Source organism: Cervus elaphus, chromosome X, assembly GCF_910594005.1.
Source record: "Cervus elaphus chromosome X, mCerEla1.1, whole genome shotgun sequence".
NCBI classification, from domain to species: domain Eukaryota; kingdom Metazoa; phylum Chordata; class Mammalia; order Artiodactyla; family Cervidae; genus Cervus; species Cervus elaphus.
In genome coordinates this window covers 40849132-40869347 of record NC_057848.1, presented here as the reverse complement: position 1 = coordinate 40869347, position 20216 = coordinate 40849132, and the positions used below count along the sequence as shown (strand labels likewise).

General features: G+C 41.4%; 1 long non-coding RNA gene across 1 annotated transcript in view; it reads left to right on the top strand.

The window, feature by feature from the left end:
- Positions 1 to 1565: 1565 nt before the first annotated feature.
- The window catches only part of LOC122689185, a 376442-nt gene continuing 357791 nt past the window's right edge, over positions 1566 to 20216 (top strand). Inside the window, exon 1 of the long non-coding RNA XR_006339732.1 lies at positions 1566 to 1671. This is a non-coding gene — a long non-coding RNA (uncharacterized LOC122689185). The remainder of the gene's footprint in view (positions 1672 to 20216) is intronic.

Here is a 20216-nt window from a genome sequence, read left to right as displayed (position 1 = left end):
GGGTCACAAAGAGTTGGACACGACTGAGTGAATTTCACTTTTTAGCACAACAGTTCGAAAGAATCAATTCTGCAATCTCCAGGATTTTTGTCTGGTTTGTTCATTGTTATATTTACAGCTCCTAGAACAGAACTAGGTGTAGAATATTTACTCTGTAAATATTTGTTGAATGAATGAAAAGAACAATGACAGTGAGGGTAGTGGTGGTTGCTTATGTCGGAAGTGTAAGGATGTAGGTGTGAACATGGGCAAGGGTCACTAGAAATTCTGGCCAGCGTCAGGAAACTGAAGGTGGGATGCGTTGTCCAGCTGGGAAAATCAGAATGTGCTGAAAAGAGATAGCTCTGTGAAATGGAAATATCTCCTGCCATATCAGTAAACAAGAAATGTCACAGCCATCAGCGATTTCTGGTCTCCAAATGTGAATGAGGGCTCCCAAAACAGCGATTTAGCCGATGCTGCCACTCCCCATGGTGATTGCTGAGGAGCTGGGGGAATGCAAGAAGCAAAGTGAACAAGGAAACAGGATTGGTCCCAGATAGCTGAGGTGCATATGAAAGGAGTGAATTTAGTGAGCCCAGAGGCTTGCATCTTCCCATAAGTGGAATGCTAAATTCCTTAACTTGATACCTGACCTTTGTTGTTCAGACTGTCTGCTCCCTTCCTTGCAAATTTGTATATAGCCTGACTCCCCCACTTGCCTCCTTGGAGCAGTTTTCTCAGAGCTGTCTCCTGGGTTCAGAGTCATAAACATTCCCACCAAATAAAAAAAATTCTACTTTCATGTTGTGACTTTTTTTTTGTAGTCGACAGCTCCAAATATATAACCACTAAAATTAGGTAGCTTTAGGTTTTAAAGTAAATGGATCTTCCGAAATTTCAATTTAAACTATGGATCCTGGGATCTTTAGAGCTCATTCAGTCCACCTCCATCACAAGGAGAGTGAGACAGGGGAAGAAGTAATAATTTGCCCAAGATCAAACCTGTCCCCTTAGCTGACAAGATCAAATGGAAGCCTGGAAAGCTGAGTGACCTTGCCCTGGGAGACATTTCATGCAATACGATGATGGACTGGATAATTCCTAATGACTGAATGAGTTTCTTTTGACTTTTATGACTGTTTTGCTAGTGATCCATATTTGAAGACCAAGGGGTCCACCGAGATATTGTGGCTTATAAGAAATACAGATTTGATCAATTAGCTGACCAAAAGATATTGGCTCACAGCTCCTAAAACCCTTGCAATTTCCTAAGCCTTAAAAGTGTCTTTTGCTATGTTAATAGAGTGACTTTTGGAAAACAATTAGGATGGTGGTGGGGGGGCGCTGGTTGCCAGGAGAAACAAATCACATGATTAGAGGGTTGGAGCTTTCAGTTCCCCTTCTCCCTCCACCCTCTCCCCCTCCCCAGCTCCACCGCCTGACCTCTGTGGAGGGGAGAGGCCTTTGGGGGTTGAATTTCAAAAATAGTTAGTGGTTAATCGAGCATGCCTAAATAATGAGGCCTCCATAAAAGCCCAAAAGGATGGGGTTTGGAGAACTTCCGGGTCAGCGAACACGGGGACATTTGGGCAGAGGTGTGGGTCTGCCGAGAGCACGTACCCTCCGTGTAACCCTTCCACTGGATGTTCGTCTGAATCCTTCATCATAACCTGTAATAAACTGCTAAAGGTAAGTGTTTTCCTGAGTCTTGTGGGTCAAGAACCCAAGGAGGGGGGCTGTGGGGACTTCTGATCTATAGTCAGCTAATCAGAAGCACAGGTAATAACCTGGATTTGGAACCGGTGCCTGAAGTGTGTGTTGGTGTGTGTGTTGGGGGGACGTTTCGTCTTGTGGGACGGAGCCCTTAAAGTGTGGAATCTGACACTATCACTTGGTAGGTGGTATCAGATTTGAGTTAAATTGTAGAACCTCCAGCTGGGGTTGCAGAGAATTGCTTGATGTAGGGAGAAACCTCCACACATTTGGTGAAGTGTTTTGTGTGAGTAGCCAAGAAGACTCATGAGTGGGAAACTGAATTTTTCAAATGCAGCAGCCTATAAGTAACCAAAGTGTACCAAAAATATTTTTAGGAATACAATTTTGTTAAGATTTCAGGAATTTTTTGGCTCTATGGAAACACCTGGGGAGTCTTTAACAAATTACTGATGCCTGGGTCCCACATCAAGAGATACAAATTTGATTGTGATTCTAATGTGCTGGGGCTTCCCTGGTGGCTCAGACGGTAAAGAATCTGCCTGCAATGTGGGAGGTCTGGGTTCGATCCCTGGGTTGGGAAGATTCCCTGGAGGAGGGCATGGCAACCCACTCCAGTATTCTTGCCTGGAGAATCCCCACGGACAGAGGGGCCTGGTGGACTACAGTTCATGGGGTCGCAAAGAGTCGGACACGACTGAGCGACTGAGCGCGCACACACTAATGTGCTGACTAGGTTAAGACTCATAGACTTGGAGGCCAGGAGTGTGAATTTGGGAAGCAGACAAAGTAGCATTTATTAATTAACTGATTTACAAAAAATGTATTTATTTGGCTGCACTGGGTCTCAGGTGTGGCATGCAGGATCTTTAGTTACGGCATGTGAGCTCCAGTTTCCCAACCAGGGATCAAACCTGGGTCCCTGCATTGGGAGCCCTGGGTCTTTAGTCATTAGACCACCAGAAAAGTCCTCAAAGTAAGGTTTAAATCACCTCTCTGTCTTACCAGCTGCTATGATTTTTGAGTAACTTAATCGTTCTGAGCCTCAGCTTCCCTATTTGTCAAATGAAGGCAACCGATCTCACAGGAATTTTGTAGGGATTTCACGAGATAAGGTCCATAAAGCGTGTAGTATGTTGTCTGAACCATGTAAGCAGTTGATAATGGCTGCTATTATTACTGTTATTATCATGCCAAATAATAGTAATTATACTGAATAATCAGTTTTTCCCCCCTCTGTATTCAGAAAGTGATTACTTTCAGGGTTTGTTATGATCCACATAGTCGAAGGCTTTAACGTAGTCAGTGAAACAGAGGTAGATACTTTTCTGGAATTCCCTTGCTTTCGCTATGATCTAGCGAATGTTGGCAATATGATATCTGGTTCCTCTGCCTTTTCTAAACCCAGCTTAAACATTTGGGAATTCTCTGTTCATGTGATGCTGAAGCCTAGCTTGGAGGATTTTGAGCATAACCTTACTAGCATGGGAGACAAGTGCAGTTGTCCACTGATATGAGCATTCTTTAGTACTGCCCTTCTTGGGAATTGGGATGAGGATTGACCTTTTCCAGTCCTGTGGCCACTGCTGGGTTTTCCAAGTTTGCTGACATATTAAGTGCAGCACTTTAACAGCATCATTTTCTAGGATTTTAAATAACTCAGCTGGAATTCCATCACCTTCACTAGCTTTATTGGCAGCAGTGCTTTAGGGAAGCCTGGTGTGCTGCAGTCTATGGGGTCGCAGAGAGTAAGACACTACTTGGCAGTTGAACAACAACAGCACTTTGAGGGTGTATGAGGATTAGTGTCTCTTGGAACGCAAGGAGATCCAACCAGTCCATCCCAAAGGAGATCAGTCCTGGGTGTTCATTGGAAGGACTGATGTTGAAGCTGAAACTCCAATACTTTGGCCACCTGATGTGAAGAGCTGACTCATTTGAAAAGACCCTGATGCTGGGAAAGATTGAGGGCAGGAGGAGAAGGGGACGACAGAGGATGAGATGGTTGGATGGCATTACTGACTCAATGGACATTAGTTTGGGTGGACTCCGGGAGTTGGTGATGGACAGGGAGGCATGGTGTGCTGCAGTCCATGGTCGCAAAGAGTTGGACATGACTGAGTTACTGAACTGAACTGAGGATTAGTCAAATGGTAGAGTTTGAAACTATGGGGCTGCCTTGATGCAGCTGTGTGTAGGGAAAGTGAAAAGTTGCTCAGTTGTGTCCGACTCTTTGCGACCCCATGGACTATACAGTCCACGGAATTCTCCAGGCCAGAATACTGGAGTGGGTAGCATTTCCGTTTTCCAGGGGGATCTGTGTGTAGGGAGACCTGTATAAAATGAAAGAAGACTAACTACAAAGTGGGACGGAGGTGGTTAAAGCAGGCCTGCCATGTAGTTCATTGTAGAAAGCGCTGCTCTGAATTCTGTGAGAAGTAAATTGATATATCGCTTCCTGGGTTACCTACCACACGGGTTGAAAGTGAGGCAGTGGTCGATGTTCAGATCCTCTGTGGGCAGGGTTGGGGCAGCTGCAAAGCGAGATCCAGGCTCCAGAGAAGCAGCTGGGCACCATGGCTTGGGACCCACTCCAAGCCTGCACAGAGCACTTGCACTACTGAGTCATGCTGATTAAGGTCCGATAGAATGCAGGTGGGGAGCTTGACCCATCTCTGCTTTCTTCTTTCTCTCTGGGGAAAAAAGACAGCAATAATAATCACAACAGAGAAACTTTTGCATGATAAAAAGCCATCTCTTGGCTAGACCCAAATATTCTACCCCTGGGAAGCCTGTTTTGCATTTGTAGCCAGAGGGAGTTGAGGTAAATTGACCTCCTTTCTGATGATGCCGATGTAGGAGACCCAGGTTTGTTTCCTGGGTCGGGAAGATCCCCTGGAGAAGGAAATGGCAACCCACTCCAGTATTCTTTAGAGAATCCCACGGACAGAGGAACCTGGCGGGTTATATAGTCCATGGGGTCACAGGAGTCAGGCATGACTGAGCATGCACAGATGATGAGTCCAGACCCACTCAAGAGCTCTGTGATTTAAAAAAAAATTTTATTTAGTTTTTAATTGAAGGATAGTTGCTTTACAGAGTTTTGTTGTTTTCTGTCAAACCTCAACATAAATCAACCATAGATATATATATATATCCCCTCCTTCTCAAACCTCCCTCCTTTCTCCCTCCCCATCCCACCCATCTTGGTTGATACAGAGTTCCCTGAGACATACAGCAAATTCCCATTGGCTATCTATTTTACATATGGTATTGTAAGTTTCCATGTTACTCTCTCCATACATCTCACCCTCTCCTCCCCTCTCCTGTGTCCATAAGTCTGCTCTCTATGTCTGTTTCTCCATTGCTGTCCTGCAAATAAATTCTTCTGTATCTTCTTTCTAGATACCATATATATGCATTAGTATACGATATTTATCTTTTGCTTTCTGACTTCACTGTGTATAATAGGCTCTGTGATCATCCACCTCATTAGAACTGACTCAAATATGTTCCTTTTTATGGCTGAGTAATAAATATTCCATGGTATGTATGTACCACAACTTCTTTATCCATTCATCTGTCGATGAACATCTAGATTGCTTCCATGTTCTATTTATTGTAAACAGTGCTGCAATGAACATTGGAGAACATATGTCTTTTTCAGTTTTGTTTTCCTCAGGGTATATACCTAGGAGTGGGATTGCTGGGTCATATGGTGGTTTTATTTCTAGTTTTTTTTTTTCCTAGTTTTTTAAGGAATCTCCCTACTGTCTTCCATAGTGGCTATATCAATTAACATTCCCAGCAACAGTGCAAGAAGGGTCTCTTTTCTCCACACCCTCTCCAGCATTTATTGTTTGTAGACTTTTTGATGACCATTCTGACCGGTGTGATTTGACATCTCATTGTTGTTTTGATTTGCATTTCCGTAATAATGAGCAATGTTGAGCATCTTTTCATGTGTTTGTTAACCATCTGTCTGTCTTTTTTGGTGAAATGTCTGTTTAGGTCTTTTCCCCACTTTTTGATTGGGTTGTTTGTTTTTCTGATATTGAGTTGTATGAGTTGCTTGTATATTTTGGAAATTAATCCTTTGTCAGTTGTTTCATTTGCTATCATTTTCTCCCATTCTGAGGGTTGTCTTTTCACCTTGCTTATAGTTTCCTTTGCTGTGTAAAAGCTTTTTAAGTTTAATCAGGTCCCACTTGTTTACTTTTGTTTTTATTTCCATTACTCTAGGAGGTGGGTTATAGAGGATCTTGCTTTGATTTATGTTATTGAGTGTTCTGCCTATGTTTTCCTCTAAGAGTTTTACAGTTTCTGGTCTTACATTTAGGTCTTTAATCCATTTTGAGTTTATCTTTGTGTATGGTGTTAGGAAGTGTTTAACTCCATTCTTTTACATGTGAATGTCCAGTTTTCCAAGCACCACTTATTGAAGAGGCTATCTTTGCCCCATTGTATATTCTTGCCTCCTTTGTGAAAAGATACGCATAGGTGCATGGGTTCATTTCTGGGCTTTCTATCTTGTTCCATTGGTCTATATTTCTGTTTTTGTGCCAGTACCATACCGTTTTGATGACTCTAAGAGCTCTGTGATTTTAGATGAAGTCAGATTTTACACTGGTGCATTTTGGCTGGCAAAATTGGTAATAAATGTGGCAAGGTTGGCAACAGCCTTATGAGTTGAAGCAATACCATACTTCTGTGTTCACCAAAATATCAGAAAGTTGGAGTCAGTTAAGAGAGAATGGGAAGCAATACAGAATGTTTGCAAATACCTTTATTTGGGCCCTTCTTCAAAAACAGCCATTCTATGCATCGCATATTTTCAAAATACATTTCAATTAACTTCTGGTTGTGTTTTTAAGAGTAAAATGGAGCTGATTCTGAATGAAAGTGCCTGATCCTCATTTAGAGAATAATTTCCATTAAAATGACTTGAAATTCATTTTGTAAATCATGCTTATTTTGATATTAGACCTTGCCTACAGACATAGTGGAAGAGTATTCCTTCCTAATCTAATGGCACCAATTTTCCTAACAGCATCTCTCATAACTTTCCATAATTATTAGTCAAAACGTACAAGCGTCCACACATTGCTGGCAATAAGTCTCAAATAGGATGGAAATGAGCTTACACTTCTTCCATGTGGGTGAGCACACATTTTTTGAATGCCTTAATGGAACTGACACAGAAAACTTTGTGGGCCTGTTTTCCCAGAGATAAGGAGGAAAGCTAATTAAGACCTTAGTCACTTCTATGGGGGGTGTTATAAGGTACAAGAAGCTTTTAATTGAGTTTTGCTTCCCTTTTAAAAAATAATCATTTCTACCTCCATGTTCAGGCGATATTTCTTCTGTTTCTTTCAAAATAATGCTTGTTTGATCTTAGTTATAAATGACACATGGCAAATAGGCTTTATGTGCCAAATAAAATAATGAAGTTGGGAGAAATTCACACTTTTTTTTTTTTTAGTAAACTCTTTTAATTTTGCATTCTTGGTTTATATTAAACACAGCTACCAATGGCTGTATTGTCAATTGTTACCAACATCCTGTGAGACCTTGAGCCTGTGTGTGGATTTGAACATTTTCAGTTGTAAATCGCTTAATGCCCCCAGCCCTCTTCTTCCTCCTGCCCTGACTTCAGCTGCGGGATAAATGAGTTCAGCTCAGTTGTATCTGACTCTTTGTGACCCCATGGACTGCGGCATGGCAGGTTTCCCTGTTCATCACCAACTCGCGGAGCTTACTCAAACTTGTGTCCGTTGAGTCGGTGATGCCATCCAACTATCTCATCCTTTGTTGTTCTCTTCTCCTCCTGTCTTCAGGATAAATATCCTGCAGGATAAATATCTTCCCTTTTATGGTGCTGTTAGATCTTGGCAAGTTTGAGTTAATTTCAGAACATTCAATACTGTAGCTCACTCCTGTCATTTTCCAACACCCAGAAGCGTACCTTGTGTAGGCAGGATCTCTCTGCAGCCCACTCAGTAACATGAGTAATGATCTTTAAGTGAACCATATCAAGAGTGGAAGGGCTTTGGATAATTTAGATAAGAAAATTTGAATAAGTGTACATTTCTCTAAAAGTTGTCACTCTGATTTTCTGCCTAGCGGGACTACCTGATCCATTGATGCAAAAAACCTCTCATAGGGCTAGAAACCATTTTTTCACACAGCCAGGGAGGGCGCCTGCCTGTGTGCTTATGTGTGTTTGCCTGTGTGTATACCTTCGCATGTCTCCAGAGATTAGAATGGTAGATCCATAGTTCCTTTCAGACTCATGAATAATAAATACTGGACAGAGGAGCATAGATGATGTTTTTCTCCTGTTAGCACCCCAGCAAATTCCTGGATGACTGTTCTGAGCCCTGCCAGCATCTGACGCTCTGCCAACTTGTAATTAAAACTCTTTAGAGTGAAGGCTATGAGTCCTCCGACATTGATCGACACCCTGCTCCGTGCCTGTGACAAAGGACAGGAAACCAGGTTTGGGCTTTTCTTCCCTTTTCTAGAAGAGGGAATCTCAATTCCTAAAGAGAAAACCTAGTAACAGGTAGAAGACCTGGATTCGAGGGGTGAGAGAACCTTAGATTTTTTTTTTCTTTTGATATGGATCATTTTTAAAGGCTATATTGAATTTGATACAATATTGGTTCTGTTTATGTTTTGGTTTTTTGGCACCGTAGCATGTGGAATCTTAGCTGCCCAACCAGGCACTGAACCCATAGCCTCTGTGTTGGAAGGTGAAGTCTTAACCACTGGACCTCCAGGGAGGCCCCAGATACTTTCTGATTGCATTTACCCCTAACACATTTAAATTTTTCTAGCCAGAGCCTAGGAAGAATAGACCACAATATTGGGTGGCATTCTAGGGAAGGAAGCCAATATAGGTTTTGGGAGGCTGTTCCAGGAACCGTATTATATAAATGAACAGGAGAAATGGCTAGAAACCAGCCTTGTTTGGGGCTGAGAACTCTTACCATTTCCTACATTTACTCACCTGTTTGTCCTTCCTAACAACTTTAGGAAATGGGCTGGGCAATGGCAGTTATCCCCATTTTATAGATGGCAAAACTGAGGCCCAGGGAATTTATTCAAGGTCACGCAGACTGCGGCCATATCAGAGCTGCAGCTCTTCTGCTGCTTACATCTGTAATGCAAAATAATTGTGTATGCCTCTGGGTTTTGTTGTTGCTGTTGTTAGTTTTTGACTGAAAAGGATGAAGAATTCATTTCACCTCCATTACCTCATCCTTCCCACCCTGACTTCTTTATCAATGTGTTGTAAGCAATGACCAGGACCACGAGGAAGTCACTTCCCTGTGCTGAGCTCCAGTTTTCTCATCTGTAAAGTGAGAGTTGGATCAGATTCTCTTGAAGTTTCCTTTCAGTCCTGACCTTTTGTGATGCATTGAGAGTCAGTGAGCAGTCTCTGAATCATTTACACAGTTTCTGGTTCCAGCTTGCTACACAGTTACCGTAGAAGAAATGTTACCCCAGTCTGCCTATGAATCAGTGAGGAGTGAAGAGTTAATGCTTAAATTTGGACCTTATGGTTGCAACTATGACTTATGTTGAGAAAGAATGTTAAGGTTTCTTTGTCCACTGACCTGTATCAACACAAGTGAACCAGAAAACTGCTGCTCATGCTACATCCTGACCAGAATGCCCCATCACCAGTGATGCTAAATGATCGTGATAATCCCTGAAGGAAAAGTGGAAGTCCATTTGTCCCTTCGATTCCATGACTGGCCTGACACTGAGTCCCAGAGACCATGCCCATCAAGCCTCTCTCTCCACTGGTAGGAAACGCTGCAGGTCATCTTATCAGGCCATGATTAGGCTGATGTGCCTTTTTTTGCTCTGGACTATTTTAGTCATCTTCATTTTCAACCGTCAGTTTTAAGGGATGATTCAGACAGCTTGCACTGTGCCAGGACTGAGTTCATAAAGATTTGTTGTCCTTTTCAGAAGCTGGGTAGGGTAAAAAACACTTGTATGCTTGATGGAAAACAAGCAGCCATCTGGCTAATAGCCACATCACAGATGGGCAGTGTGATAGGGTGGGAAAAGCATGGGTTTGCAGTCAGTCTCTCCTGAATTGAAATCCAAGCTCAGCCACTTACAGGGTGTGTGACCTTGGGCAAGCTTCTCAACCTTGCAGAGCTAGAGTTATCTCATATGTGTAATGAATATGATAATGCCAATTTTTAAGGAATGTTATAATTTATGAAGAGTTCCTAGCACAGTGCTCAATAAGTGGGAGCTGTTTTATTAAGGAAGAGCAAATGTCATCATGATACTGTTTCTATTTATACATGTGTTTCAAAGGCTGTATTTGGAAAGAAGCCCAGGTCTCGTTTTATTCCTCTGTTTCTGCCTCATTGCCTAGTACAGTATCTGGGATATAGTCAGCATCCAAGAATTACTAGTTAAATGAATGACCAAATGAAATGAACCACAGTAATATGAACTAGATGGCAGCAAAGTCAACTCCAAGGGCTTAAGACTTACTCAACTAGTAAGTAAGTGGGCAAAGCCAAGATTCACACCCGCATCTTCTGATTCCAAGGCAACTGTTTGCGTGCAGTACCTACCTTGTTAATCTCTGTTTTGTCCACTCCCGCTCCCTGGTTTAGGTGCTTTTGTGAGTTTCTAAATATTTGGCAATCAATTCTTTGCTCTCTAAATTTCTTTTTCTAAGTTGGATAGATAGGACAATCTCATTTGTTCATTCATTCATTCAATAGTTTTGAGTATGAGAGCAGAGAGTTTGAAGAAAAACCTAAATTGGAGACCTCTGTGGGGCCATAGCCTTTGTGCACAGCCTTTACTCCATATCTGTTATAGGAGTCTATAGATAATTCCAGAATAGTCTGCTGTTCAAGCTTGGGGCAGCTTTATTAGGTCAGAATTTATGAGACTGTAAAAGGACAAATGATACTTCTTGATTGGAGGCTAAGAAAGGACCTTGATTCTTAAATCTGGAAAGAACATTTCAAGATATCTTGGGAATAGAAATCAGTGTGTCCTGGTGTCCCCATTTAAAACAAAGGAATGAAAAAAGTACTTTTCAGATGAACCAAGATACCACCGTATTTTTGTGAGTAGTGGTGAGAAATTTCTAATTTCGGAGCTACCTTAAGACAAGGATAAAAAAGTATCATCATATCTTCTAGTGAATGATCATTTGCTCTGGGGGTGGATGGTGGGATGAGCAGTCATAGGGATCAACATGAGAATTGTGAAGAATGTGTATCTTGGAGTCAGAAATTTGGGTTTGCGGAGCACAGGAAACATAGCTGTGTGATTTGGGGCAGCCTCAGTATTATAATCTATGAACAATAGCAATCACTTTATATTATTGATATGAGATGTCAACATACACATATAAAACACATCAGCATGGCATCTGTCACACAATAATAGCTCAATAAATGGTATCTGCTATTAAAATCTGGACTCCAGACACCATGTTCATTATATTAGCTTGGCCAAAAGTTCATTCAGGTCTTTCTGTTACCTCTTACAGAAAAACTTGAACGAATTTTTGGCCAACCCAATACTACACTGGGCTTCCCTGATGGCTCAGGAGGTAAAGAGTCTACCTGCAATGCAGGAGACCTGGGTTCGATCCCTGGGTCAGGAAGATCCCCTGGAGAAGGAAATGGCATCCCACGTTAGATTCTTGCCTGGAGAATCCCATGGACAGAGGAGCCTGGCAGGCTACAGTCCATGGGGTCACAAAGAGTCAGACACGACTGAATGAACTAACAACTACTACACTGCTTAGTAAGTGTTCATTAAATGGGGTAATGTATAGGATTAGCAAAGCTTGGATCTAGCTTTGAAATGAAATGAAATTATTATCTGAATGTTCAAGGATGGTCTTCCGTGTTCTGCCAGTTGGTAGTAGCCAAGGAAGCCAAAACCTTCTGGAATTTCCACATTGAGTCTGGTATGGTGGTACAACACTTCTTACCAAGGTCCTTAGATATAGGCCCAGGTGAATAATAAGTTTAAAAGGCTTTTGCAATTATTACCAGTTTAGCTTCTCCATGTTTTATTCAGAGAACTGAAGAGAACTACTAATTAGAAACATAGCTTGAATTTATGGACCTGAGCCTGTATGTTGCCCTTGTGATTGTGAGACCTCTACTTTCTTACTTTATTGCAACGAGACTGGTTTATTCTGAAACGTGCCTTGCTGGGTTGACTCCAGCTGGGTAAAAGCAAGAAAACCTTTCTGGATTTTGTATTCAAAGAAGGCGGAACTGTCAGGATTAAAGTAGATTGCACTGATGTTAGTTCCTAAAGGGACCCTGGCTTTGGAAGATGTTGAATTTCTGACCTTCGTGATGGTGTGGGTGTTGAAGAGAAGTGCCTTTATGAGTGTGTGAGTGGCAGGGGCAGGGAGTTGCCTTGGTTGTCGGGGGTTTTAGTTTCTGTGCTATCCCAAGCTATGTTAAGTAAAAATCCAATCAATGCAAACCCAGCATATGATCTCAGCTTCAAATCAATATACCTCTCCTACCCCCTCCAACTAGAATGTTACCCTGAACCTCTCCTTTGGAGAATTTCTGGAGTGGCCACCGGTTGTGACTCTTTGCCAGGCATAGTGTGGCATGTGCTTTATATATACATGATATCTATGTTTCTCCTAAAACCCTATACTATAGCTTTATTATCTTCATTTTATAGATGAGAAACATTGAGTCTCAAAGAGGTTGAGAGACTGGATTAGATCACATGAGTAAAAAGGGCCAGAATTGAAATTTGGAGCTGGATTCATCTGATGTTTGAGTTCATGCTTGTTCCACTGTTACCACTCTGGTGAGGGCTGTCAAAGATGCTGAGAAGGGACAGTCAGGGATTGGTGTGGCAGAACTCCTTAGAAGGCTTTAGAAAGATCATTCACTTTTTTCTGTCCTTGAAATGGCCATTCTTAATTAGGGAGCACTATTTAGAAATCATCACCACTTGGGGTCATTTTTTTCTTTTTTTTTGCCATGTCACTTTTGGGATCTTAGTCCTTAGGCCAGGGATCGAACCCCTGCACCTTCAGTGGAAGCATGGTGTCCTAGCTACTGGGTCACCAGGGAATTCCCCATGTGGTTACATTTAATTGACTTATGTAACTGAAAAATAAAGTAGTTTGTGTAATGGGCCAATCTTAGCATCCTGGACCATGAATTGACAGATGCGCAAACCCTCCTGAATGTATATTAGTCTATGGATAATAATTAGCTATAACGATGTCAGGCTTCCCTCATAGCTCAGTTAGTAAAGAATCTACCTGCAATGCAGGAGACCTGGGTTCAATCCCTTGGTTGGGAGATCCCCTGGAGAAGGAAATGGCAACCCACTCCAGTATTCTTGTATGGAGAATCCCATGGACAGAGGAGCCTGGCAGGCTACAGTCCATGGGGTCGCAAGAGTTGGACAAGATTTAGCAACTAAACCACCACCATAATGTCAGAGATAGAACATTCTAGAACTTCAAGGTTGCCATGACCACTGTTTGGTTTGTAAGATGGAGTGTCCATTATAACTTAGGAATCAAAAGCCTTGTAGAGCCCCAGTTTTCAGTGAGTTAAACTTTCTGTCACCAAGCTGGATCATTTAATTGAAGTGTGAGATGTGTATATACAATATTTTTGTTGTTTTGGACTTGAGTAATTTGTTCAAAATGACCATCATTGGGAGTAATTTCAATAGTCAAAAATCGAGAGACCAGTGTGGAGACTTCACAATTGGTAAACAAGTTCAACTGGAAAGAGAGGGTATTTCAAAGTGTGGCAGAAATTGTTGTCATCTCTCTCAGTTGTCTCATGGATCCCTCCAGAAAAACCTAAGGTGTGTCTTGAATATCACCTATTGAGGACACAGCATCATCCACTTTATGGGACACAGTGCCAGGAACAAGAATCTGGGCTAGATCTTGTGGGTAGGTTGGCGATTATTTTCCTTGGTGAACTAAGAAATGAAATGAAGAGCTATAAGAAAAAAAAAAAGAGCTATAGGAAGGTATATGGATGATCATGAAAACCGTTGTCATATTTACTTACTTTTATTAAAAGCTCCATTGAGTTTTTTTTTTTCTTTTTATCTGTACTTTATCACTCAGATTTCAAAGGTAGAATACAGTTTTTGACTATGGATCAGCAATCCTCTGAAATTTTAATTTCCATTTATTATTTAAGTTTGCAGAATTTCCTTTTTGCCTAGGACTTACTTTTTTTTTCTTGCCTCTTCTGGCTTCTATTGTATTTTCCCCTTCTTTTCTCTCTCACCTCTGTTATTATTGATAAAACTTGTGTGGGTTTGCTTTCAGTTCATGGCCATCTTGCTATACATCTCATATTTTGCCAGTTGTTTTAGGTCTGTGAAAAATTTACTGACACAAAGTAGTTTTTCACCTTTTGATGGAAAAGCAGACTGGTTTGTTCTACAGATGCTTCATATGAAGAAATGGTTAAGCTCTGCTATATATCAACATGGTGTGTTTCCAAATGATTTGTCTTTCCCTTTGAATACTGAGACATCCCCTTCTTGATGAACCTTGTGCCAGGGCCATGCTGAAGCAGAATTAGGGACCTGACAAAGGAGAAATACCTGAGGTCACAAAGCCTGAAGCAGACCACCTCACAAGCTTCCCTTCCTGCTGAGTAAGGTAGATGTCATTTTTTTCTTGTTGAAGGTTGGTTTACACCGAGAAGCTTTAGCTAGAGTCTTCACTTTGCTGAGTGTGGTTTGCCTATTTGCAGCCATGGGAGCAAACCTGTGTTCCTTCTGAATTGTATCCCCTCCTCAGTGGCAAGCTTGTGGTATGTTTTTATTCTACTCTCATCTTCCTTTTGAGCTTATGTAACAGCTGCCAAACACAGTTCAAACTCGCCGTCAGCATGGTGACCATATTTTCCGATTGCAAGTCAGTACACATGGTCTGACAAATTTCAGTGGACTTAAACGGAGACAATGGAATGGAATGTTTGAAGTCCAAACTGTTACAGAATGTATAGACAACCATTAGAAAAGTAAGCACGTTCACAGTTTGTCAACGGAAGAACATTTGTTAGAGCTCCTATTTGTGACAGAGAATGCTGTGTTTCACAGAGCTATTAAGCTTTTTTTTTTTGGTCCTTTTGAGATTGTGTAGTTGTCCTTTGCTGACCTCTCAGGTAGGATTACCACCAATTTTAACTCCAGGAGAGTCCTGCTGAGTTCTGGATTCTCTTTGTTTCTGGTACTGAAGCCGTTTTGCAGCAGGAACCACATATTGTGGAAGTCATGTGTTCATGTGAAGATAATGCAAGGAAGGTGCCGGAGCTACCAGGGAAGCCCAGTGATTCTTCCTATCACCATAAAGGTTTCTGACGTGTGGTTTGTGTAATCAGTATCTTTACCTAGTGCTCGTTGTTCATACATGAAATTTGAGGAGGCATGTTACTTTTAACAGTTGTATAAACTCCTCCTAGGCTGAGAGGGAATAAAGTGGCCAAAATTCATGGGAGTGTTGAGAGAGCTTTCTTATCTGCCAATGCAGGGAAAAATGCTTTATTAGGGAGAAGCTATTAACATTATGGAAAAAGGACTCTTTCAGCCTCAGACCTGAGGTCACTTAGACCATTAGGAGAGCCCTAAGTGCATAAGAGGTTTAAAAGCACTGTTGGAGTGTCTATAAAAGTTGTGAATGTGTCCTTGGAAAACAGTGTGATTATTTGAGAATTTTAATATACTCTGAACCCTGAAGGTAAGACGGTTTCTTTTTGCTCTTTGACAAAGAAAATTCTCTCTTCTTCTTCCTAAGAGTATTTGAATCTTTCTATTAAAACTGGAAATTGAAGGTCACTGGCTCCTTCAAGGTCAGTTTGGCAGCTAAGATGACATTAGGCCCCTCTTCCCCTTGCTCAGCTCTGGGGATTAGAAATTGCTTTTACTCTGCTAAGTTTGTGATTGTCACTGCACTGGTTCTGGATGAAAATTTTCTGTTTTCTTGCCCAAAGTGAGAGAGGTGAAACAGCTTGGAAGTGTCTTTGCATTCATGGTTTAGCTATGGCTCTTGTAAACTCTGACTTTACCTCTTAAAATTAATCCTTTGGGAACAAGAAGGTTCTCCTATTGTCCCCAAAGAGAAGTGCTGGTAGAATCCTGTAGCACCTCTGATGACCCTCCAGTTCGAGACTTAGCAAGCCAAGTGGATACGGTGTTTTTATCAGGGAAACTTTGTTATTTGCCTGAACCCTTGTTCTTGGTTAAAACCCAGATTGTGAAGTATGTGAAATGAAATTCAGTGCCCTCTACTTTTCCTGCTCTTGGTACTTTTCTCTAAGTCATTCTTTCTTTGTTCATTCAAGGCATATTTACTGAGCCTTTATTTTTTGTCAGGCATTGTATTAGGCATTGAGAATACAAGGGGCGAACAACACAAGATCACAATTTTCACAGAGCAACTGCATAGCGTAGCAGTTCAGAGCACACACAGGCAGTCAGACTGCCTGGGCATGAACCCTGGCACTGCTACTTTACAGCTGCTTTGATAGTAGACAAGTCACTTAAACTCACTGTGCCCTAGTTTCTACATCTATAAAATGAGCCTAATTATAGTACATCCCTTACAGGGTTGTTATGCACATCAGATGAGTTCCTGGTCCATATTAAGTACTATATAAATTTTTATTAAATAATATGAAGCTTATATTCTAGTGGAGAAGATGGATACTCATAGATTATGATAAGTGAAGGGAACAAGTTGATGAGTCCAATATCCTGATACTGTTTATATCTTATAATATTTTTACCACGAAAGGATCCTATGAAGTCATTTGTACTATGAATTGAAAAATCTTAAAATATTTATATTTCTACAGAGGGTGAAGCTCACACTAGATATAAACCAATTGTTAAAGTATTGCCCTGTGAAATTATCCTGGAGGCTCTACCACTAGAGTCCAAGTTGGCTGCTAGAGCTCTAGCAATTACGTTTATTTTCCAGGCAGCAGAATGGAGGACAGGGGAAAGGGTGTTCCCTCTCTGTCTTAAGGAGACTTCCCAGAGGTTCCATGAAATGTTTTGCTTATATCTCACTCTCTGATCTTAGATGCATGGCTTCACCTTCACTGCGAGGGATGCTAGGCAGGTAGTATTTTCTGTGTTGACTGTGCTCAGCTGAAAGTTGAGGTTCTCTTTATTAAAGAAGGGGAGAAAGGCTATTGGGAAATAACTAATAGTCTTTTTGCCACAGTTTTCTAACTTCATATCTGAATTTGTGGCTTTTTGTTTTCTCACTTTGAGACTATCACTAAGACTCCTCTTATTCTCATTAGGTGGGACTGGGTTGGATTTTTGGCTCAAATGAAATGAAAATCTAACATTTATTGAACACTTATTCTGTGCCAAGCACTGCGTGATAATGCTGTGGGGTAGATGCTATCATTGTCCCCATTTTCTGGATGAGGACATTGAGGAACGGGGGGGTTCAATAATGTGCTGTGTAGTAGCAGAGCCAGGATTCATTCACATGCAAGTTGTTTGATGCCAGAATCTGTTTATTGTTAACCCAGTGCTGCTTGATTTCTTTAGGGTTGGGGAAAGGGAATTAGAAAAAGCAGAAGGGAGAGAGAGAGATACTGGAAAAGCAGCATTTCTTTTGTGTGAAATTTTTAAAAGTTCCATATTCATAACTTGTGGAATGTGTGTATAGCCTAATATTTTGAACCTTGTATCTCATTTGATACAAGTCCATTTTCGATTGAACCAATTTGTAGCCATTCAACGACCTTCACAATTTGGCCTGAACTTGTCACATCTATTTCAACTCACCACAGAGTGTGACATAATGGAAAGAAGTTCTAGAAATCGGCAAGTTTGGGCTTGTTCCCCACATCTACCACTCTTAGCTGCAAGGGTTTGGGCAACTTAACATACCTCTTTGTATCTGAGTTTGTTTGTTTTTTTTCCTTTGTAGCAAGACTGATATTACCTCCTTTTCAAAGGCAGTTGCAGAGAGTACATGAGACAATATAGGTGAGACTGCTAGTACTTAAATTAATGTTTTCTCCCATCTTCTTGTTTTTCTTTCTCCCAAGCCTTTCTATAGCTCCACCCACCTTCCCCCACTTTTCAGGGTGCTGTAGCTATGGCTTCCCTTGTGGCTCAGCTGGTAAAGAATCGCCTGCAATTCGGGAGACCTGGGTTCGATCCCTGGGTTGTGAAGATCCCTGAAGGAGGGAAAGGCTACCCACTCCAGCATTCTGGCCTGGAGAATTCCATGGACTATAAAGTCCATGGGGTCACAAAGAGTCTGACACGACTGGGCAACTTTCTAGCTATGGCAGTGAAAGCGCCAAGTCCAAACCACTGGACTACCAGGGAATTCCTGCTCAGTTACTTTTCCTTACACATAGCCTACTCTTTTTCAACCTCTTTTTCAAAGATTTCACTATTGCCTCTTCCTGAAATGTCCCATTCTCTTCTGCCTTTGTTGCAGACTGGCAACAAAGTCTGCCCATGTCTGCCAACATCTGCCTGCCAGTATGTTTTGTTGGGTCTGCAAGGTGTTTGTTACTTGCTTTTATTTTTTATTTTACTATATTTTTACCAACTTTTTTTGAAGTGAAGTTGATTTACAAAGTTGTGTTAGTTTCAGGTATCTACAGTTCTATATATATGCCGTGTGCTGTGCTCCATTGCTTAAGTCGTGTCCAACTCTTGGTGATGCTATGAACTGTAACCAACCAGGCTCTGTCTGTGGGATTCTCCAGGCAAGAATACTGGAGTGGCTTGCCATGCCCTCTTCCAGGGGATCTTCCTGACCCAGGGATTGAACCTGGATCTCCTGCATTGCAGGCAGATTCTTTACCACTGAGCTACCAGGGAAGCCCTCTGTATACATATATAAGTATATGTGTGTATGTATATATATATATGATGCTTTTTCAGATTCTTTTCCATTATAGTTTATTACAAGATACTGAGTGTAGTTCTCTGTGCTTTACAGTAGGTCCTTGTTATCTATTTTGTATATAGTAGTGTGGACATGTCAATACCAAACTCCTAAAAAAAAAAAAAAAAAAAGAATACCAAACTCCTAATTATCCCCTGCTTTCCTCTAGAAAAAAAAAAAAAAAGATAAGTTTGTTCCCTCTGTCTGTGAGTCTGTTTGTTTTGTGCATAAATTCATTTGTATCAGTTTTTTAGATTCCATAAGTGATGTATTTTTTTTTTACTTCACTGAGTATGATAATCTCTAGGTCCATCCATTTTGCTGCAAATGGCATTGTTATTCTCTTTTATGACTGAGTAATATTCCATTGTATATATGTACCCCATCTTCTTTATCTGTTACCTTCTTTTAAATGGGGGCATATCTGGTTCATTCAGCACAGATTCCATCACTTGCTATTTTTTCTTAACCCTAGCCCATTGATAGGCTTCTCAGGTTGCCCTTTACCATCCAAGCCACCAGGAATGGGGTTGCAAAGAGTTGAACATGACTGGTAGACTGCACAACAGTAACACCAGGTGGCTCAGTGGTAAAGAATCCACCCGCCAAAGCAGGAGATGCAGGAGACGTGGGTTCAATCCCTGGGTGGGGAAGATCCCCTGGAGGAGGAAGTGGTAACCCACACCAGTATTCTTGCCTGGAGAATCCCATAGACAGAGGAGCCCTATGGGCTACAGTCTGTGGGGTTGCAAAGAACTGGACACTAGTAAACAACTGAGCATACACACACGGCCCATTTATACTCGGATATGAGTATAAATGGGGCTCCTGAAGGCATTTCAGTTTCAGGCATCCCCTACCCTAGTTTAAATCCTGCTCATTGTTGAAAGACCATCTCAAATGCCTTCTCTTATGAAACTCTTTCTTGATTTGATTGTAACCTGAAGTGTTTTGCTCCTCTCTCTTTATTTCTCCTAAATGGCACAAAATGTACTTCTTCCTCAGTTTTGTGTTAATGATGTGTGCAGGTCTTATGCACATACTGAAATATACTGAAATCTATGCCCCCTGAGGACAGGGATCCTGTTTGATTGGTCATGAGAACCTCCTCCATACCCAGCAGCCATCTTTCTCACATTAGGCACTTAGATGCTTATTGACCGGTCAGTGAGACCATGCTTACCCCAAAGCTGAACTGCAAGAAGTTCATCAAACCCAAAGTGTTTTGTAGCAATGTATGTTAGAAATGGATAATAACACATTTTGGTAAGAATTCAAGAAATGTCCAACCAGATCATTCTCTGGGAAAGACAGAAAGTTGATTTTTCTCAATCCTCCATGCTGGCACAGGAGCTGTGTTTCTTTAGTTTTGCTTCCAAATTGGTATTGACGTCAGTCACTGAGAAATCTTGGCCCATGCTGAATTTCATATTCAACAGGACGGGTTTTGAAAAGGAAATGGAGTGAAAAGCCATCAACTGGGAAGCTCTAAAGTGAATGCGCCTGGTTAGTGTAATCAGTGACTAATTAAGGTGAGGTTTATGGCTGTTTTACTTTTTCACCC